The sequence below is a fragment of the Rhipicephalus microplus genome, chromosome 5 (genome assembly GCF_043290135.1).
Source record: "Rhipicephalus microplus isolate Deutch F79 chromosome 5, USDA_Rmic, whole genome shotgun sequence".
Taxonomy (NCBI): Eukaryota; Metazoa; Arthropoda; class Arachnida; order Ixodida; family Ixodidae; genus Rhipicephalus; species Rhipicephalus microplus.
The window spans coordinates 178,665,114-178,688,309 of record NC_134704.1 but is presented as its reverse complement, the minus strand read 5'-3'; the positions used below and the strand labels follow the sequence as shown (position 1 = coordinate 178,688,309).

At 45.4% G+C, this 23,196-nt stretch overlaps 1 protein-coding gene and 1 long non-coding RNA gene across 3 annotated transcripts in view; one reads left to right on the top strand and one right to left on the bottom strand.

Moving 5' to 3' along the window:
• Positions 1-21,776, bottom strand: part of LOC119174088 (hydroxylysine kinase) — a 294,965-nt gene extending 273,189 nt beyond the window's left edge. Inside the window, exon 1 of one of the 2 annotated variants that reach the window (XM_075896241.1) lies at positions 21,600-21,776. The gene's annotated coding sequence lies outside the window, so the exon portion shown is untranslated. The remainder of the gene's footprint in view (positions 1-21,599) is intronic. The other variant, XM_037424888.2, reaches the window with a different exon arrangement.
• Positions 21,150-22,406, top strand: LOC142818043 (uncharacterized). Its single transcript, XR_012895499.1, has 2 exons — positions 21,150-21,241; positions 21,337-22,406. It is a non-coding gene; the product is annotated as an uncharacterized LOC142818043 (long non-coding RNA).
• Positions 22,407-23,196: the final 790 nt, after the last annotated feature.

Genomic DNA, 23,196 nt, shown 5'->3' with positions numbered 1-23,196 from the left:
TACCCGTAACAATATTACCATCGGGAGGTCTGTACACTGTCACAAACACACAATTGTCCACTTTGACAGATACAATTTCACATTCATCCAAGCATTGACACCATTCATTTAACCGCTCGTATCTCATTTCATGTTTAAAGTACATACATGAACCACCCCCTTCTCTTGTTTTTCTATTTAAGTACACTGTATTCTAACCTTCGATAGTGCTAACATCCAAGTCATCACGATAGCACGTTTCTGTAAGTATTATTACAGAAAAATTAAATTTAAAGTGATCAAGAAGAGCAAAGAGGTCGTCGTCTTTACAACGTGCGGACTGCATATTATTATGTAGTACAGCTAGGGGTGACCCGCCCAGATTTTCAAAAAGTGTGTTTACTTGACAGGGAGTAGAATACTTTATATAGGTTTTCATTTGCAGGTGATAGAGATAAATACATATAAACAGGCAATAAGGTTACTGAGTATAACAAAGTAGCAGCACTTGAATAGGATGCATAAGTAAAAGTAAATAAAATACATATTAATGATGGTTCGTCAATTTTTGCAGTGCCACACTTTGGTTCCAGAATTTTCGATAACCAAACGTAGATAAACAAGTGATGCATAGTATTTAGAGCAATGGTAATATTCGAGTATGCAACAATATTACCGGTAGGGTTGACAGGCGGGCTAGTTTGTACAAATTCATAATGGAAGAATTGGAAGCGCAAACCAACAACAAAATATTCCATTATGAATATTACCTGTATAAAACAAATATTTAGTTGTGTAGTACCAGTTAAACAAAGAGGCAGTGATTACACAAGATGCCATGTAGCATGCAAAAACTGTATGAAAAGGCATTAGGATTACATTTTCCTGTTTAGCAAAAAAATGTCACACTATGTTGCACTATGTTCAGCACAAACCACGCCTACATTGTTAGAGAAGCTTCGAGGCTGATCATTATAAGACTACGCCCACTTAGTGAATCTTTCAGACTTTTTGGGGGTACAACGTCGCCGCTAGCCATAACACTAGCCCCGCCGCGGTGGTCTAGTGGCTAAGGTACTCGGCTGCTGACCCGCAGGTCAAGGGATTGAATGCCGGCCATGCGGCTGCATTTCCGATGGAGGCGGAAATGTTGTAGGCCCGTGTGCTCAGATTTGGGCGCACGTTAAAGAACCCCAGGTGGTCAAAATTTCCAGAGCCCTCCACTACGGCGTCTCTCATAATGATATGGTGGTTTTGGGACTTAGGGACGTTAAACCCCACAGATCAATCAATCAATCAAGCCATAACACTATAATGTTCATTGGCAAGTACATAAATGCCGACACTCTTCGCCACTTGTCAGTTGATCGACGGCCGACGCTCTGTTGACTTCCATCTGTGCAAGACTGCTACTGTAGTCAGACTTTGCGTTTACCGGGCACAGGTTCGCCCAAATAAACAGTTGAATCCCAACATAAAGTCTCCTGTCTTCGGCCATGTCACGATCCTATGACTATATATATATATATATATATATATATATATATATATATATATATATATATATATATATATATATATATATATATATATATATATATATATATATATATATATATATATATATATATATATGACAATAGTAACTGAGTTCACGGCACTGCAGATGCAAAGGGCACTGGACAACCCAAAATAATTCGAAGTGTAACTACTCTTCCTAAGTGCAGCTGTCGTCTGTTTTCTGTTTTATTTTACTACCCAATCAATTGTGCTGTGCTAGACATAGACATGCCCAACAGCAACCCTGTGCACAGCCGGGAGGCCCCCACTACACGCGTAATCCAGAAGCGGGCAAGGAATTCGCATTGCGCCCGCTTACCAGCCTCTCCCGCAATACGGGGCACCCCTCTTTTTACGACGAAATGTTGACGGGACTCCTAGTAGTTAAAGGCTTAGAACTTCCTAAAAAAAGGTCTATATATATATATATATATATATATATATATATATATATATATATATATATATATATATATATATATATATATATATACATATATATATTGTGGGCATTTGTAACTTACATCGTCCTCATCCCTGCATAATCACAATCACCATCATCCGCTTGTCTCTTTGCCCTCATTGCCACTCTGGTTCATCATCATCGTCATCGTCTGTGTGCTGGCTCTGCCCGTTCGTTTTGCGAGGTCTTTCCTCAAATAAACGCTGTCGCAGCCAAGACTACCAAGACTTCATAATATATATATATATATATATATATATATATATATATATATATATATATATATATATATATATATATATATATATATATATATATATATATATATATATATATATACGAGTTTCACACAAAACAGCTATACTTGATAATAGCGGGACTGTAGGCTTGTAGGCTGATATGATCAAATCTTAAATACCGGATGAGATATGCCAACATACAACAGTTATAAGGGGGAGAATACTGTCGACTTTGCAGACAAGGTTGAAACTTCGGATGCTTTCGCGGGACCACCACACACTGCATAGAGCCAATGTGTTTCGAGAAGACACACTGCATAGAGCCAAGGCAGGTTTCGAGAAGGTTCCGGACTGTAGTAGATCATTTCGATAAGATCACGCCCACTGTGCGAATGGTACAGATTGTTCTGGAACGTACGCCACCACCAGCGATAACGCTAGAACATTCGACGGCAAGGGTATAAATGCCGACGCGCTTCGCCGCTTGTGAGTTGTTGATCGTAGGCCGACGCTGCGTTCACCGCTATCAGTCCGAGACTGCTATCTGTGCAAGACTGCTGCTGTAATTAGACTTTCCCTTTACCGGGCACAGGTTCGCCCAAATAAACAGTTAAATCCCAACACGAAGTTTCCTGTCTTCGGCCACGTCACGACCCCGTGACATCTGGTGGAGGTGCTGCTTCGTTCATGTGCCGGACGCCCCCGTCAAGCCGTGAACCCAGCCCCCGTCGCGGAGAAAACACCGATGCCAACCAAGAGCAGCGAACAAGCCGCCGACAGCAAGGTCTCCCACCAGAGTACGGCCTTCTACAAGACAAGGCGCGGAAGACCAAGACCATGACCTCGACTGCAGCGACAATGACAACCGGAGCGTCCCAGCCCGCGATCGTCATTCATCAACCCAGGGAACCACCAACGTTCCATGGCTCATTGTTTGAAGACCCGGAAACCTGGCTAGAAACATACGACCGTGTGGCCGCCCTCAACCACTGGGACAACGAAGAAAAGCTCCGTCGTGTGTACTTCTACCTGGAAGACACCGCAAGGACCTGGCTAGAGAATCGGGAGTCCACGCTCCGAACGTGGGATGTCTTCTGCGGCGCATTTCTGCAAACGTTCGCGAGCGTCGCTCGCAAAGAGAGGGCCGCTGCTCTACTCGAGACCCGGGTTCAGCTACCAAATGAAAAGGTTGGAATTTTCACAGAGGAGATGACCCGCCTATTCCGTCACGCTGACCCAGACATGCCTGAGGAAAAGAAAGTTCGTTTCCTCATGCGAGGGGTCAAACAGGGAGCTCTTCGCTGGACTAATGAGGAATCCACCGAACACCGTCCAAGAATTTGTATCCGAGGCGACCACCATTGAAAAAACGCTGGACATGCGCACCAGACAGTATAATCGTCGCCTGACTCCAGAATGCGCTGCTGCTCAAGCCAGTGACTCCGACGACCTGCGTGAAACGATCCGAGCGATTGTGCGGGAAGAGCTGCGCAAACTGTTGCCTTCGGCGCAGCCTCAAGTGGATTCGATCGCCGACATTGTGCGAGAAGAAGTCCGGCAATCGCTTCGAATCCCTCTAACACCGCCGCCCGAGCCAGAAACTATGAGCTACGCCGCTGCAGTGCGCCACAACTCTCCTCCCCGTCCACGCCAAAACGCCGCCCCGTCGCACTTCCATCGCCAGACGCCACCGCCGTCACCACCCCCACCGACGTCCTACCGTTCCCCAGCGAGCCAGCGCAGTGCACCGAGGAAAACGGACGTTTGGCGTGCACCTGACAACCGACCGCTCTGCTACCACTGCGGCGAGGCCGGGCACACATACCGCCGTTGCCAGTACCGACAGATGGGACTGCGTGGCTTCGCCGTCAATGCACCGCGTCCGCAGCCAGGAGATCGGCCACGTCACATCGCCGAATACCTGGCAGGAACTCAATGGACACCACGAAGTCCTTCCCGTTCGCCGTCGCCCAGCCTCTGCATGTCACCGCACCTCCGGCAGTACTCTGGCCCAACGCAAGGCCGGTCTCCTAGCCCGTATCCGGGAAACTAAGGGCAGCAACCGATGGAGGTGCGGTTGCTGTGCGACGAACTACCGAAGATCCTCCGACGACGACACCGCCGCGACGGAGGTTTTTGAACACAACACCAACCAGGCAAAGCGTTGAAGGCAAAAGCTCACTTACCGAAGGTGGCCGGACGACGCAACATGGAAGCTGCGGAACAAGCCGACGCAGCCGTGACCCGACGCCACGCCCTAACTGTAATGCGAGACGCCGAACTAGCGACCTCGAGGTTCTTATCGACGGCCACAGTGTGACTGCTCTCGTCGATACTGGAGCCGACTATTCTGTCATCAGTGGGTCGTTCGCCGCGAAGTTAAAGAAAGTTAAGACAGCTTGGAAAGGCCCTGAAATCCGCCCAGCCGGAGGTCATCTCGTAACGCCTGTAGGAATCTGCACAGCGAGAGTCACCATAAACGGCCGTATTTATCCTACAAACTTCGTAGTCCTACAGCGTTGCTCGAGAGATGTCATCCTTGGCATGGACTTCTTATGCCTCCATGGTGCTGCCATCAACCTAAAAACAAGGTCGATAACGTTATCCACAGAAGAAGCACTACCGCCGCGCACGCCGTCAGGACACCATGCCTTGAATGTGCTGGAAGAAGAAGTCACCATTCCGCCTCGCTCAAGCGTCATTATTTCAGTCGGCGCTCCTAAATCACCTGCCTTGGAAGGCGTCGTTGAAGGCAGTCAGCATCTGTTGGTCACCCGAAATATTTGCGTCGCAAGAGAAATTGCAGAGCTGCGGGGAGGCAAAGCAACGGTTATGCTCACGAATTTCAGCAATGCGTACAAACATGTGAACAAAGGAACAACGGTCGCATACATCGAAGAAATTGTCGAAGCCACCAGTGCTTTTGCCCTCGCCGATTCTGCGGAACCTGCTCAGAGGAACCAAGCCCCTCCCATAGCTTTCGACGTCAGTCCCAGACTTCCGAACGATAAGCAAGAACAGCTCAAGGCCCTGCTCCTGCAATACGAAGATTGCTTTTCGTCGTCATCGAAAATTTGGCAGACCCCAATCACGAAACATCGCATCATAACCGAAGAAAATGCCAGACCACTCCGTCGGAGTCCGTACAGGGTTTCGACGCGAGAACGTGAGGCCATGAAGAGACAAGTTGATGAAATGCTGCGAGATGACATTATCCAGCCGTCCAAGAGTCCATGGGCCTCCCCCGTGGTGTTAGTGAAGAAAAAGGATGGGACCCTACGTTTCTGCGTCGATTATCGCCGCCTGAACAAAATCACAAGAAAGGACGTGTATCCTCTCCCACGAATAGACGACGCACTTGATCGGCTCCATAACGCCAAGTACTTCTCGTCAATGGACCTCAAGACTGGCTATTGGCAAATCGAAGTCGACGAAAGAGACCGAGAGAAGACGGCGTTTATAACACCGGACGGCCTCTTCGAGTTTAAGGTGATGCCCTTCGGCCTTTGCTCAGCGCCTGCAACTTTTCAACGCGTTATGGATACAGTACTGGCAGGATTGAAGTGGCAGACTTGCCTTGTCTACTTGGACGACGTCGTCGTGTTTTCCTCGAATTTAGACGAGCATCTTCGGCGCCTTGAAGCTGTACTTCAAGCCATCAAGACGTCCGGACTCACACTGAAGCCACAAAAGTGCAGATTTGCGTATGAGGAGCTCTTGTTTCTGGGACACGTTATCAGCAAGTCTGGAGTTCGTCCCGATCCACGGAAAACAGCCGCCATCGCCGACTTCCCGCCACCCACTGACAAGAAGGCCGTGCGCCGATTTCTGGGCCTGTGCGCCTATTATAGGCGGTTCGTGAAAAACTTCGCCCGCATAGCCGATCCTCTCACTAACCTTACCAAGGCCGACGTGGAATTCAAGTGGGAAACGCCACAGGAACACGCTTTCCAGGAGCTTAAACATCGCCTCCAGACGCCTCCGTTACTTGCCCATTTCGACGAATTCGCCGAGACAGAAATACACACTGACGCAAGCAGCGTAGGTCTTGGCGCCGTTCTTGTGCAGAGGGCTGACGGACTTGAAAGGGTTATTAGTTACGCCAGCCGATCGCTATCCAAAGCAGAAGCAAATTATTCCACAACAGAAAAGGAGTGCCTCGCCAACATCTGGGCTACGTCGAAATTTCGCCCCTACCTCTACGGCAGGCCCTTCAAAGTTGTGAGCGACCACCACGCCTTGTGTTGGCTAGCCACCTTGAAGGACCCTTCAGGTCGCCTCGCACGATGGAGCCTGAGACTTGAAGAATATGACATTACTGTCATTTACAAGTCCGGCAGAAAACACTCCGACGCTGACTGTCTCTCTCGTGCGCCTGTCGACCAACCGCTACCCGACGACCCGGATGACGACTACTTCTTGGGAACGATAACTACCGACGACTTCGCTGAACGACAGCGTGCCGACCCCGAACTTAAGGCCCTAATAGAATACCTCGAAGGCAGGACCGCTGAAGTCCCGAAGGTATTCAAGCGCGCACTTGCGTCGTTCTTTCTACGAAACGGTCTTCTACAAAAGAAAAACTTTTCACCGCTTCGAGCTAAGTACCTCCTTGTGGTGCCTAAATGCCGACGCGCTTCGCCGCTTGTGAGTTGTTGATCGAAGGCCGACGCTGCGTTCGCCGCTATCAGTCCGAGACTGCTATCTGTGCAAGACTGCTGCTGTAATTAGACTTTCCCTTTACTGGGCACAGGTTCGCCCAAATAAACAGTTAAATCCCAACACGAAATTTCCTGTCTTCGGCCACGTCACGACCCCGTGACAATATATATATATATATATATATATATATATATATATATATATATATATATATACGAGTTTCACACAAAACAGCAATACTTGTAAATAGCGGGACTGTAGGCTGATATGATCAAATCTTAAATACCGGATGAGATATGCCAACATACAGCAGTTATAAGGGGGAGAATACTGTCGGCTTTGCAGACAAGGTTGAAACTTCGGATGCTTTCGCGGGACCACCACACACTGCATAGAGCCAATGTGTGACAACTTCTGAAGTTTAGGGCGATTTAACTATTCGTAGTGTCAACTTTTATTTCACTTTGCAGCAACGTCACACCCATCTGCAGTGAAGCATGACATGAATCCAAAAAGGCGCTGATGGGTATGTGAGCACTAGTTCGGTAGCTTGCGTTTGTTGATTCCTTCTTTCTTTTTGGAATATTCGCGTTCTGTTCCTTAACAGTACGGACAATCAACATCCAGAATTTTCGTATGCAACTTGCAGTCGGTGGCGACGCAGAGAAAGCGTTACGAACCAGCATAAAGTTCTGCTATCACTGCCCCAGCGAAATGAATCGCGGCGTTTCAACACTACGCATGGACGCGGCAATACGTAACAAGCATCACCACACGCTCACTTACATGGACCTTTATATATGAAGGGTGGCAGAATATTTATTGCGTCCTTGAGTTGGTTGCCAAGCGCGAGACAACCATTGGCATGGCTCCGCGCGGACTGCGCTCAGTGACGCAACAGTGGAGACGGTTAGCCCTTGTTAGCTCCGTTAAATGTTCCGTGTTTGCGCAAGGGGCGAATTACTGCACGCGCCTTCCATTATTGCAGAAGGTCGGTGAAGCTGTTGTGGTCTCGGTCAGGCTGGCCTTCGCAGCTACGTTGCTGCAATGTTAGGCAATTTTATCCCGGATCTCCCACTTATTCTTTTCGTCTTCCTTTGACCCCATCAGCGCAATATTACCAGTGAGCGGTGAAGAAGTCGTTTAGATAGCAAGATTGTAGGCTGTGCGGGTTTTCTGTTTCTGTCAAGTTATTTTGCCGTTACAGCCATCAAGTCTTTCAAATAGGGTTTGTTTCCTGTCGGATTGCTTCAATTGATCTCATGTGTCACAATTGACGACGCCGTTATTACAGGTACTGTTGTCGTCTGGGCACATCATGACACCTATTTTCGCCTTCGCTGGAGCACGAAGAAAAATAGTTTTCTCCACGGCTTCAGTGTAATCGGAATGCATGCCTAATGACAGAGGTGTGCGAATAGCGAATTGCAGAACCGAAGTGAATACGAATCGCAGAGCTCTCGAAGAGGAAGGCAATCATATTAAAAAGAGGCACCGGACTCCACAGCAATTTTTGACCATGTACAAAGTTTAAGGGACATTAACAAGTATTGAAACCGACAAAAAACGCCGACATCACGTAAATTGGGCTTAACTACTATACATAACTTGCTCAAGCCTTGCAGATGTCTTGTAGCTGTAGGATGAAATGCTAGTCACTGCAATGTTAGAGATGATACTTTGTCACACGCGATAAATAAAATTCAGCAAAATAAATAAATTCATGTCCAATTGAACACAGCACTCACGACTAAGCATGTAATTAAACAAATGAACGAGTCATCATAGCTCACTTAAGTATCCCCAAAAGCAGTTGTAAGAACAATTTACACAAACACAACATCTTCGTTTGTGTCAGTCAAGTAAACGTATGCGAAAATCGTGGCTCTGAGGCTGAATGCAGCCATCTGAAGTCACAAGATTGAGAGGGAAACTGGCTTTTACAACGCTGCTGCATCATCGCAAAAACTGAGGAAGAGCCAAAGTTTCAAATAAAACTTCCGCTCATCCTGTGATCAATATACTGTCGATAGTCCCATAAAGGCTTGGACAGCATGCATGCTGGTAAATAAATAATTAGATAAAAACAAAAAAATTGGCAGATCCCACGTACATAAAATTGGCGTTATGCGAAGCATGCGAAACATGCGAAGAGAAGGTGACCATGTTGTAATATTTTTTATTGAGCAACACGTCATGAAATGACGCTAAATATATGTACAAATGTTGCACGTACAGACGTTCAGGAGTTGCAGACGGTTAGATAACCAGTTGTTTGCACTTGCACAACGATGCCACCAGGAACATGCGTATTGGCAACACCAGAAGCTGATAGTAAGCGCTGATGATCGCGAATATACTGGCCCGGGACACTCCTACATAAATCAACTTCAGTGCATGGCAACTAACCACTATTGACGGTAACCTGACGTGGCGGCTGTACCAAAGGAGTACATATGTAATGTTTACAAAACTGGGTAGGCAGCACTGCAGCCACTATTGACCTTTCTCGAAAATAAGCGTCTATTTGAGAAGTAATTCCGAGACCTGGCATAGCTCTGTGGTAAAATGATTTATTGCCACACAAAATGCTTGGGTTCAATTCTAGCTGGGACCCTGACAATTATTTTTTGCAATTGTAGGGTCGATCCTGCCGATACCGGATATTTCTTAATGCTCGCAAGTTTCACTTCTTCATGTGTGTTGTCGTTCCTTTGTAGATACCAATTGTCAATTACCTGTGGCACATACCTTCATACCAGCGGTACACACCCGCCCGTGGGTATGTGCCACTGTCTGGCGGGAAGTGTTTGACGACGTACGCCACAGGATTGTGACATTATTAATGTCTTGACCGGCGCATCAATCACATTCGTCAAACCATCTTACCCTACCATGTTAATTTTGGTTCACGCAAAGTTGAGGGGGTGACCACTAGAGCGCCCAAACGTAAGTGGCTAGACAGACAGACAGACAGACAGACAGACAGACAGACAGACAGACAGACAGACAGACAGACAGACAGACAGACAGACAGACAGACAGACAGACAGACAGACAGACAGACAGACAGACAGACAGACAGACAGACAGACAGACAGACAGATAGATAGATAGATAGATAGATAGATAGATAGATAGATAGATAGATAGATAGATAGATAGATAGATAGATAGATAGATAGATAGATAGATAGATAGATAGATAGATAGATAGATAGATAGATAGATAGATAGATAGATAGATAGATAGATAGATAGATAGATAGATAGATAGATAGATAGATAGATAGATAGATAGATAGATAGATAGATAGATAGATAGATAGATAGATAGATAGATAGATAGATAGATAGATAGATAGATAGATAGATAGATAGATAGATAGATAGATAGATAGATAGATAGATAGATAGATAGATAGATAGATAGATACGCTCAATGTCGCCAAAGTTCGCTAAGAAATGCTTCGCATTTAAAAGATTTGACGTTACAGGGTTTCGCTGCACTGAGGCTTTCCCGTCATTTCAGCCCATTTGTTATATTCGTAAAAAAAAAAAAAGTCACAGCTTTGCCGCAAAGCCAAAACAATGAACGCGATAGCAACAAATTGGAAGGTCACGCGCAGAATGGCCAGCTGATCGAAACGTGTCCCGCGTTTCTCACGCACAAATAACACACGAAACGTACCCTCAGGTACAGATGAACGCAAATAAGCGTCTCAGTTGTTACTTCGCTGTGTCTGAAAAGTGCGCTCTTTTGACTAACGTAGACTGTGCAACGTTACAGTGACCTTAGTGCGCCCGGTAACTAAAACAGAATCTCTCCGGTAAAAGCGCCGGAGTCTTTTTCTGGATTTTTTTTCTTTCTTGCATTTTCATACATATAGCTACGAACACATATACGGTGAGTGACGGTGATGCCGACGCCGGCGCATGCAGCAAAATGCAGCCGAGAGCGTCCATATACTTGTTATCACAATAGTATTTGATTTGTAAATATGCATGATTTCATTCGGGTAGTGAGCTGAACAGAACGCAGTTCACTTTCTTATTCGAAATTTTTGAATATACGCACTCTATCGGTGGTTGAGCAGTGTGCCCTGTGGAAGCAAGCACGCTAAGCACATGACTAGTTGTCACTCTTTCATTTTCCTTCATGCAATATGTGCTGTAATGCGTAAAGAAAAACTATATTACATGCTCATGACATAATGGTGAAACACCGAAGCATAAACACTTGTACACTTGTGCTTAAACACTTGCACCCATAACCACATTAGATGCGCTATTGTATCACTCCAGCGTATTCTCCCATTCATAAACAGATATATTTTAAATTCATAACGAAATAATATAATTCATACCATAATAATATAAATTAGAATGAATCGTACTGATGAAGCAACTATCTATTGTTCGTGTCAGTACTACACAGGTGTTTTCTACGGGCAGCGTGCTTCCAGAAGTGAAAACTCATAGGATATTTTGTCATCAAAACTAGTTGCAAAAGGGTAACGTAGAGTGGACGTATGAAGGTCAGCACCTTTATTTTGAGTTTGATGAACAATATTAAAATATACTATTACGGCTTTGCATCTGGGGCAACGATCTTCGGCAGTCTTCAGTACATCACAAAGACGGCGATTATGACAAGCATTTTCTTGTGAGAATACGCTTAGCTATTCTCTGTAACTTATTTTATTGGAAATTTCGCATGTAAATATTGTAGTAATAAAGGTTTAATGTTGCACGACGACAATAAAGAACGAGATATGCCACCCATACCACAAATTTTAAATTTCGCATCAAAGTTTCGTTGCCGACGAGGTCATAACTTCGGCGGAGTCATACAATAAGTCCAGTGTTTTTTCCAATCTTTCAAACTTGCATGATATAAAATTCTTCCGAGCGAAAACAGCAAGTTAAGTAGCATCATTTCATCTAAAGCGCATTGTGCGAGATGTATCCAGGATGACGTACTTTAAGCTCTTGTCTACTAGAAGTGCGTCCTTATTATTCAAAGTATGTCACCTTATATTTATAAATTCATAGTGATGTACTTCGAACGATCATTTTGGCACTGAAAAGAGGGATGGGTTGAATAGTACTTCCTCTCTCCTGCCCCTTCCGCAGCTCCTCCCACGTATGCTACACGAGCGCTACAGACCTAAACTTTCTCTAAAGAGAGCTGCAGACAGATATAACATAAAGTTTCGTTTTATCTTTATTTGGTAACTGTCATGGCTTATTGGGTGCTTATGAGTTGTCGAGATTTAGCAATGTTACCAATGCCTACCTTCTCGATAACGAAGATACAGTTAGAGTAAAAAAGTAACCAAAATATTTTCTATCAAGACGTCACTTCAATCTATTCGTCATCCGAGTGTTCAGAACTGTAAATATTAGAATTCGGATTTGATATAGCAAACACAGTGAGTGAAATGAATGCAATGTACCCTCCAAAAAATAAAGCTCAACGTGTTTATACGAAACGACATCACAGGCCTTGGGAAAGTGCAGACATAATCCCAATGCGTGTTTCAATGGCCAGAATCTTTTGATCTAAACTCCTGAGTATCACGTTGAGTCAATATATTCTAGAGAGACCGCATTGAGTGGGTTAAGCAAAATTGTCAAAGCTTACGAATGAATATTTTAGATGTCATAATTTGCCCTCCTATTTTCGACAGCGAAGAGAAAATCGCCAAGTCTTCCTTTGCTCCTCCGTCTTTCCACGCTCTCAGATCATAGGTCTAAAAAACAGGTGAAACTCACTCGGACCTGTCCAGGAAATATGTTTTTCGCTTAGGGTTCACGCCTACTCAGACTCCGTAATATTTTTATTCGATTGATTAATTGATATGAGGGATTTAACGTCCCTAAACCACCATATGATTATAAAAGACGCAGTAGTAGACGACTCCGGAAATTTTGACCACCTGGGGTTATTTAACGTGCACACAAATCTGAGCACACGGGCCTCCATTTCCGCATCCATCGGAAATGCAGCCGCCGCAGCCGGTATTCGATCGCGCGATGCTGGTCAGCAGCCGAGTACCTTAGCCACTAGACCACCGCGGCGAGACAGTAATATTTCTCCTCAACTGGACTCAATCAAACTCAGATTCACTAAAGTTTTATTCAACTGGTAAAGTTTTCTTCAACTGGACTCACTCGGACTCAAACTTACCAGAATATTACTCCACCAAATTCACCAAGCTTCATGCTCACGGCCACGTCTGAGTGATTTGCCGACTTATGCGTCTCAGTAAATGCATGCCCATTCAAGCGGCACAGTCTCAACCTTGGGTCGACGAGATATAGATGGGCATGATGTTAAACTGTTCTGCTTCACGTATTTTTTTTTTTTTTGCATCCATCATGCCCGCTGTTCATGTTTGGTCGAAATCTTTTGAGTAGTACCCAGAGTGCCTGAATGGAGCGTGATGCAACGAGAAAAGCGCGACAGCCTCATCGCAAAAACCTGCTCGTGCTCGATCAGCGATCAGGCAGGACGGAATACAAAAAAAAATTAATTCTGATACTGCATCTTATCTCGCTGCCAGACACTCGCTATTAGCCAGCAATGTTCTATTTCTGCTAAAATTGTCAGCCTGTTGCGGGACAACCCACAAGCACTTAATATCGGGATGTCAAAATAACTTTCATGCGACTGGTGGTTAATATGATGAACGACACCCGAAACTTGGCCGAATGACCCCACAATGCATCGTTCCGAAGTGCGCATGAGTGGGGCGTCACCCCTTCTGATCATGTGAGGGAGAGCGAAGCCTGTTTCATAACTTTACTCAGCAGGACATGTCGCGTCATGGTTTAAAGTGCAAGACTACATAGTCATTCAGGCTTTTTACGATAGTGATGACCGAGTACCTCTGCTGTTGCATTCCAAGAACTGTGTACTTGCCGCCACTACATTCGGAAAGACGCGAACCGAAGGCAGGTGATTGCTGTATGCTACAATACTGGTTAATTATATCTCTATCTATCTCTCGGGGAGGGGAGGGAAGAAGGCAGAACAACAAGAAAGAAGGTAGGAACCAGGAACACGCGTGGTTGGATACTCTATGTGGGAGGAATGGGAAAGGGTAAGTATAAAGATGAGAGACAATAGGGAGAAAAAAGAAAATGTTCAGGCGTGCCCACTAAGTGAAAGAGGACAAGTAGGCGAAGCTAGGTCCTACCGTACATAATGTCTACGTTGAAGTCGCCAACTAGCATAAAAGATGGACAGGTGGATGGACGGAAGAACAAACGAACGCGCGCACTGACGGACGGACGGATGTACGGCGCAGGTGATCATGTATTTTGCTGTCTCATACTTGCCTAATGCACAAAAAAAGTCGTTTTGCAAAGATGTTCCCGTTTTTTGTTGTGCAGGTGCTCAGTTTCTATTTTCTGGAGCGTAACGGACACCAACAAGACTCGACCCAACAACGCTTCACCAACAAGGCTTCACCTCATCACCTTCACCTTCACCTTCACCTCACGACCTCACGACCTTCACCTTCACCTTCACCTTCCACCTTCACCTCCACCTTCACCTTCACCTCACGACCCAACAAGGCTTCATCAACAAGGCTTCACCAACAAGGCTTCACCTCTAAAAAAAGGTCCCCAAATGAGCTGATGCGTATGCAGCGGGGGCGCTATACAAAAGTCAAAGGCGTTCCCATAGACCCGTACTCCTCAAAAAGCACGAAAGAGCTTTATCCGTCTTGTGGGCTGACGAAAAATGAGAACGGTGATCTAGCAGCATCCGCAAGGGGAGCAGCCGATCGTCCAATTGTCGCAATGCATCAGAAAGTTTTCGTCGCTCAAAGGCAAATCGAAGGCAACAGCATACCAAATGATCGATGTCTGCTTTAGTAAAGCAGACCTTGCCTGCCGCACTGTCGGTCAATAAGACTTGTATATGCCTTCGTGAAGGCAACACCACACTAAAACCGAGAAAGAAGCGAAGCTTCCCGCCGACGAAGTCGGAATGGAGGTTGGAGTTACGTTGAGTACAGTTGAGGTTTTATCTGGGGGAGTCTTGCATGTCTTATGTTTGGCGTGGTTTATTCCAGCACACATAGACTACATGCCGGGTGACAAACCTGCCTTGCAGTGTCACACCTTGAGAGAGGAATCGGAAAAGTGAGTTCTTCTTTATGAAATCTGCAAGCCGCGTTGTCGGCACAATCATTGCCACTAATCTCACAATGACTAGGTAGCCACTGGAGGTTAACCTTGTAGCCTGTTTCTTTGACGCCGGGATGAATATTGACGATTTCGTACGTGACCTGTTCGTGGAAACCTCGTTGGAGAACTGCGTACATGCACTGTAAGGACGGTTCCGAATCGCAAAACACAGTCCATTTGCTCAGCCTCTGCGAGGTGATGCACCCTAAGGATTGCTCCCTAAGAACTTGCTAAGTGGCGGAGCCGCCACTTCTGCCACCAGTTCTGCCGCCGTAGACGTCGTGACAAGTGGCAGCTTGATTCGTACGGTTCTTCCTCGAGCTGTTATAACCACCGCACCACTAGAACTGGACACTGAGGTTGAACCATCAGTGTAGACATGTACGTGGTTACTGTTAATCTTGTGCAAGAGGAAGCTTCTGCAGGCAAATCTCATTTCTTCTGCAGTTTGGAATTGAAAGGGCCATGCACCGCGCAGGACAGACCGGCTTCTCCACAGGCGTATAACCAGACGTAAGCGATGCATGACGCCCACAGACAATTGCATTAAATGTCGTTCGGGGCCCTTCTTCAGCGAGGCTCGCCAAGCTGTGGAAAGAGTTCCTAATATATTGCCTGAGGTAAGTGCGCATCGTTTTAATAGTAATATGCATCATGATCGGGTAGTCCTGAGCTATAGCAATGGTTTCAGCCGTCAACGCGCAGCGTGGTAAATCAAGGCATATCCTGAGGGCCTGGGCTTGAATGCTTTGGAGCGTGCGCAGGTTAATTTTGAGAATATTGGTTATTACTCATAGACTGTACCACAGAAATCTAATAAGCAATACCCTGTACAGCTTCAACATATACTGTACAGAGACTCCCCAAGTTTTTCCTGAAAGGAGCCTGAATAGATGACAAATACCGGTCCCCGATATTATGACTTCCAAGAACTTGTGACTCCGACTGTGCGACACAAATTGTTCATTAAATGATGTGATGCAAGCGGAAATTGCCTTTCTTATGAATGCCACGACTGTACACTTCCACTTGCGATCTCAAGCTTCTGTTTACGTAGATAGTACGATGTCGCTGGTGCTGCTTTCGGAAGTCGAGCGCGAAGTTGAAACCAAGTCACCTCTGGCATCCATACACATATATCGTCAGCACAACTGAAAATTCGTACGCTCCTTGGTTGCTTGTCGACTAGTCCAATAAATGTTAGGTTGAACAACGTCGGGCTTAGCACTCTGCCTTGCGGGACTCCTCCGCTACGAGAATACTCGGTTGTCGGGCTATTCAACATAAAGGTCTGGCCACTAAGTCCTACTTCTCCTAATACTTTGAGGATGGCTTCGTGTGTGGCGTTGTCGTAAGCCCCTTTAGCGCCAAGAAAGAGAGCAACAGATAATCATTTACATGGCTTCTGATCTTCAACGCATGTGACCAAGTAAACTACACTGTCGATTGATAAGCGACCCTGTCTGAACCCGGTCTTGGCATCTGAATATATTTCGTAATACTCTAAGTACCATTCCAGATGTGTTAGCCAAATCCTCCCCGTGACTCTTCACACGAAGCATGAAAGGGCGATCGGGTGGAAGGAGGAAATGCCCATAGTGTACTTGCAAGGCTTGAGAAGTGGAATCAGGCGACTTCACTTCATTTACTTTCGGACCGTGCCAGTTTGTCAAGAGTCGTATAGCGGCAAGAGTGCTTTCCGAGCTTGATCTCCTAGGTGACAGAGAGTAGTGATTACGTCAGGTCCTGGCGCTGAAGAAAGTCTACACAAAACAACCACAGCGTTTAGTTCTTCCGTTGAAAATGAACACTCCATGCGGTGATCAGGTGAGTATAAACAGCAGTTGGGCGTCCTTGTCACCCTTGAACTCACCCCGCAGGCGATTCTCCGGCAGAAATATTCCGCGCCGTCAATCCCTTCACAGCGTAGATAGAGCGCCGGAAATTTAAATGGGTGGCGCTGACTAATGGCTGTACTGAGGCCACAAACAGTTCTCCAGATAAGCGACAGAGGCTTTCTTAGATGCGGGGACTCGCAAAAAGATACACATCGTCGCGTAGCCAGCTTATCTATATGACGCTGTATTTTCTTTTGTGTTCGTCTAGCCAATCTTCTATCATGGTTGGACTTTGAATGTTTGTAACGTCGTTCTACACCACAACTAATCACTGGAAGTTTCTCAAGTTGAAGGTCAAAACTAGTGCATGCTGAACTCTCCGTAAGCTAATGCGTGGTGGACTGTAGGACACTATATATTGCGTCATTTGGGTTCAAGGGTAAGCCCCCAACACACTATTCCCTGATTGGCTTGTATTTTAACCACTTGGTGCACTGGGTGGCTCTGGAGTACTTGAGACTGGGCAAACCATTAACCTTAAGGTATGTGGGCATGTGGTCACCATTACATGTTTCCAAAACCGAAAACCAGTGCACTGTATCGGCAAACGAATGTAACAGGAAAGAAGGTCCACGCTAATATACTGTACATTGATCTACACAGATAAGTAGGGCTGCCATCAATCACGACGCAAAGTTCGTATTCATAGGGGAAGGACACAATTGTGCTCCTCTAGTGTTGACCCTGGATCTTTCTCACAAGTAGCGGTAAGCATTGAAGTCACCAGTTATATATAACTCTCGGCTGGGGAGTCGATCTCGAAGCCCTTATTGTAAAATACTGCGCGCCCCTATGAAGATGCGATATAAAAATTCTGGTATCATTGCGTAAATGCTGGTCTGGCAGAAACTTTCGCTTGAGTGGTTGGTTTATCGGTGTTCTGCTAACAGCGAACGCTCGAAAGGCGATGGGTCGGGAGCTACCCCTTCGCTCGCAACCACTCAGCTATAACGTCTACACTCATTCAATCATTGTCTGTGTGCCTGGGAATAATGATGACGGGCATCAACAGCGGCACGTAGTCATTCACAGGGATGCGTCAATGGTTCACTGATTCGTTTATACGTGGGGTTTAACGTCCCCAAACCAACAAATGATTACGAGAGACGCCGTAATAAAAAGCTCTGTAAATTTTGAGCACCTGGGGTTCTTTAACGTGCACCCAAATCTGAGGACACGGGTCTACAGCGTTTTCGCCTCAATCGAAAATGCCACCGCCACAGACGGGATTCGATCCCGTGACCTGCGGGTCAGCAGCCGGCTATTTCACCCACTAGACCACACGCCGGGACATGCTTCAACGGTGGCCCACCGTGGTGGCGTAGTAGTGGCGGTACTCAACTGCTGTGCCGGAAGGCATGGGTTCGGTCTACATCATGGTCATCATCATCATCATCAGCCTGACTACGTCCACTGCAGGACAAAGGCCTCTCCCATGTTCCGCCAGTTAACCCGGTCCTGTGCTTGCTGCTGCCAATTTATACCCGCAAACTTCTTAATCTCATCTGCCCACCTAACCTTCTGTCTCCCCCTAACCCGCTTCCCTTCTCTGGGAATCCAGTCAGTTACCCTTAATGACCAGCGGTTATCCTGTCTACGCGCTACATGCCCTGCCCATGTCCATTTCTTCTTCTTGATTTCAGCTATGATATCCTTAACCCCCGTTTGTTCCCTAGTCCACTCTGCTCTCTTCTTGTCTCTTAAGGTTACACCTACCATTTTTCTTTCCATTGCTCGCTGCGTCGTCCTCAATTTAAGCTGAACCCTCTTTGTAAGTCTCCAGGTTTCTGCTCCGTAGCTAAGTACCGGCAAGATACAGCTGTTATATACCTTCCTCTTGAGGGATAGTGGCAAACTACCTGTCATAATTTGAGAGTGCTTGCCAAATGTGCTCCACCCCATTCTTATTCTTCTAGTTACTTCAGTCTCGTGGTTCGGCTCTGCGGTTATTACCTGCCCTAAGTAGACATAGTCTTTTACAACTTCAAGTGCACTATTACCTATCTCGAAGCACTGCTCCTTGCCGAGGTTGTTGTACATTACTTTCGTTTTCTGCAGATTAATTTTAAGACCCACCTTTCTGCTCTCCTTGTCTAGCTCCGTAATCATGAGTTGCAATTCGTCCCCCGAGTTACTCAGCAATGCAATGTCATCGGCGAAGCGCAGGTTACTAAGGTATTCTCCATTGACTCTTATCCCTAACTGTTCCCATTCTAGGCTTCTGAAAACCTCCTGTAAGCACGCGGTAAATAGCATTGGGGAAATTGTGTCCCCCTGCCTTACACCCTTCTTGATTGGTATTCTGTTGCTTTCTTTATGAAGCACTATGGTAGCAGTTGATCCCCTGTAGATTTCTTCCAGAATGTTTATATATACTTCATCTACGCCCTGATTCCGCAGTGTTTGCATGACGGCTGATATTTCTACTGAATCAAACGCTTTCTCGTAATCTATGAAGGCTATGTATAGGGGTTGGTTATACTCTGAGCATTTCTCTATTACCTGATTGATAGTATGAATGTGGTCAATTGTTGAGTAGCCTGTTCGAAATCCTGCTTGTTCCTTTGGTTGATTGAATTCTAATGTTTTCTTTACTCTGTTAGCAATTACCTTTGTAAATAGCTTGTATACTACAGAGAGCAAGCTGATCGGCCTGTAATTTTTCAAGTCCTTGTCATCTCCTTTCTTATGTATTAAGATGATGTTAGCGTTCTTCCAAGACTCTGGTACTCTTCCCGTCAGGAGACACCTCGTAAACAGGGTGGCTAGTTTTCTAACACAATCTGTCCTCCATCTTTCAGCAGATCTGATGTTACCTGATCCTCACCAGCAGCTTTGCCCCTTTGCATGCTCTCCAAAGCTTTCCTGACTTCTTCTATCATTACTGGTGGGGTGTAATCTGGGTTACTGCTAGTTCTTATAGTATTAAGGCCGTGGTTGTCACGGCTACTGTACAGATCTCTGTAAAATTCCTCTGCTATTTTAACTATCCTATCCATATTGGTAGTTATTTTGCCTTCTTTGTCCCTTAGTGCATACATCCGACTTTTGCCTATCCCAAGTTTCCTCTTCAATGCTTTGACACTTCCTCCGCTTATTTAAGGGCGACCACCACATCATGGTGGTCGCCCTTAAATAAGGTGACATCGTGAAGGCCTGGGATTTCGATGCACGCCAAAGCGGGCTGTTGGCCGAAACTAACTGAAGCGCTCCAACATGACGTCTCTCACAGCCTGAGTCACTGATTCTCTCATAATCATATGGCGGGTTCGGGACATTAAACCCTAAACTAGGCTGAGTCACTTTGGGACGTAATACACCCGAACAAAACCACCTTCTATGTGCTTTTATTCAATGACACATAATTTAGAGGTGAGGTTACACGTGAATTACATCGATCTTAAACAATATTCAACCAACTTTATATATAGCGAGTATGAGACGTATTCTCCCGTTGAATTAAACAACCGAACACAATTCTAACACACTTCGAGAACGTATATAATTTCGCTCATGACTATAAGGACATGTGGATGCCTGGACGTTGTTTGCACAAGTAATGAAATCGCACACTGTGCATCTTTTGTCACGCTCATAACTTATTGAACAGGTCACAAAAGTCTCTTTACAACCAAAAATTAACCAATCGAAACAATCCGTGAGTGCTCAATGAATTCTTTTTAAACGTTGCATAAGTAATATTTCATTTTATTACAGAAATATACTGCCCCGGGTATAAATTATAATACATCACCTCAGGTATAAATACTGCTGTTGTTGTTGTATGTTCGCCAGGCACAATGCTGCTATCGCATCAAATGAGGAATTACGGAAGCCTGCCGTGTTTCTCATAATCATATGGTGGTTTTGGGACGTTGAACCTTAACAATTATCACTGAAACCTGCTGCTGTTTTTCTGTTTTTTTAAGCATCTGCGTCTCCACGTGCCGGCATTTGATGATAAACTGTGAGGCTAAGTGCCCTTTTCTTATCTGTCACAAGCACTTCTTGGATTATAGGGTCAACTGTGACCGCAAGCGCATCAAGTGACCCTCAATAGCAAGATTACCTGCGACAGATAGCTGCGATCTCTCTCGCCACGCACGAAGCAATGAAAGTGCGTGCGTGTGTACTTCCTGCCGACGACTTATAGCTCTTGTTTCCATTACGCGGTCGGACTCATCACACATGCCTGGCTTGTTTCCGCCCGTATTTCTCACCAATATTTATAAGAGGTATTCAATTTCTTATCTATATTATCTATCTCTGAAGTGCAGTAGCTAATCCTGTATAATCAGTGTTGCAGTTCATTTATTCTGTCTCTTTATAGAACCAGGCCTGCATTTATCCACAGCACAGCAATGAAACGACAACGCAGCTGTACATGAAGGCAGGCACTTACAAGAGTTGATGGCACTTTGCAACCACCGAAAAATTTTGGTTGGCACTACAGAGAGAGCGCTTATCTTTTTGCCTGGTAGAAAGATTGCTGATGGTGTTTTTTTCTTTTCGTGAAACGAGGCGCACGCCTAAAAAACGAAAGGATCGCCAGCGCGTAGGTGCGCTTCTGATAAACACAACAGCGGAGCTTACCTTGATTGTCGTGGTGTTGCAGCGTGACTCCTATGTGCGCTGACTGTGTTCCGCCGTATTCCTTTCACGGGCTTTGTGCTCGGCTGGTGGGTAAATGTGGCTCTCGTCTTTCACTTCCCCTGACCGATAAAGAGACAGCGGAAAAGCCCCCTTTCCCGGCCGCCGAGAGACCAAAGGAGGAGCTCTATCGATTTATCAGCGCCATCTGATGCGCTCCCACTGAGCGAAAGCACCCCGGCGATTCTCTACAGGTGCTGCCGGCATACCGAAACATGCTGTTTGAGAAGAGCGCCGCCTAATTTTTAACCGCACAGTTTTGTACTCTTGTTACAGAACAAGAAATTCCTCTTCTAGCCATACAAAAATTTACGTGGTATAATTAGAGTAAAACGTTCCGGCCGATATCAAGCGCTGTGAGGATCCATGTTATGCCAAGCAGTCCCTTAGATAAAATTTATATATGCACCTATATCAAAATTCAATAATTGCCTATACCAGGCATTGGGCATATACGCTAATGTACGGGTAGCTGTGATACATGACCTCATAAGAATATTTTCGATATGGTCTTATATGAACGAATTTATTGTAAGAATACCAGCATTCTCGGGCTTTTTATGTTTCAATATATAATTTATATATGGATGACTGTGGTGTATCGATTCGGCTAACATGAACGTCATAAATTATAACTGTTAAAATATTTTTGCGGCTATAATGAATGATGCCGCAAATATCTACAGTCATTCTGAAGCTGTTTGCACACTTTATTGTTCAGCAAAATAAAATATAGCGTACTGGTTGTTACGTTGTTGAGTTATGTTTCCAACACGGGAGTTGTAAGCTGTTTGGCTAACCATTTATCAAATATTAGTCATCCTTAAACATTTATTGCTAAAACTGTAGTACTGCTGTTCAATAAAAGTATGTGGTCAGGACATGCCCTTCATGGCCAAGGTCGTTTAATGTATGCAAAGTGCGTAAACTTTTGCGTGATACAATCGAGAGAAATCGACCAAGAAAGAACGAAACGGTACAGCACAGGCCTTTCATTTTTTTTCGTCAATTTTATATCATTGTAGCGTGCAAAGAGTTTACGCGGCGTACAACCTATTGGCCCCTGCCCTGGCTAGTCTAGCAGTATGCAAATGATACACAAAGAACAGCAACAGGCACCTCAGATTCGGATAAATATATGTTCTAGGGTATGCAAGGGGCCTTTTTTCAAAGCAGTGGCCAGATCTGGCTTGACTTGATCTTGATTGCCCCCCCCCCCCACACCCAATCCTTGATTTCCACGCACAATGCTTGAGCTCGGTTCTAGATGGAAACATAACATATATATTTTGCATTCATCGTGTGATCGTTGCCGATGTCGGCTTTCTTAATGCTCTCGCTTTTAAAATACTAATGTCTGTCCTTGCCGTTCCCTAGGCAAGCCATTGATTGATTGATTGATTGATTGATTGATTGATTGATTGATTGATTGATTGATTGATTGATTGATTGATATGTGGGGTTTAACGTTCCAAAACCACCATATGATTATGAGAGACGCCGTAGTGGAGGGCTCCGGAAATTTCGACCACCTGGGGTT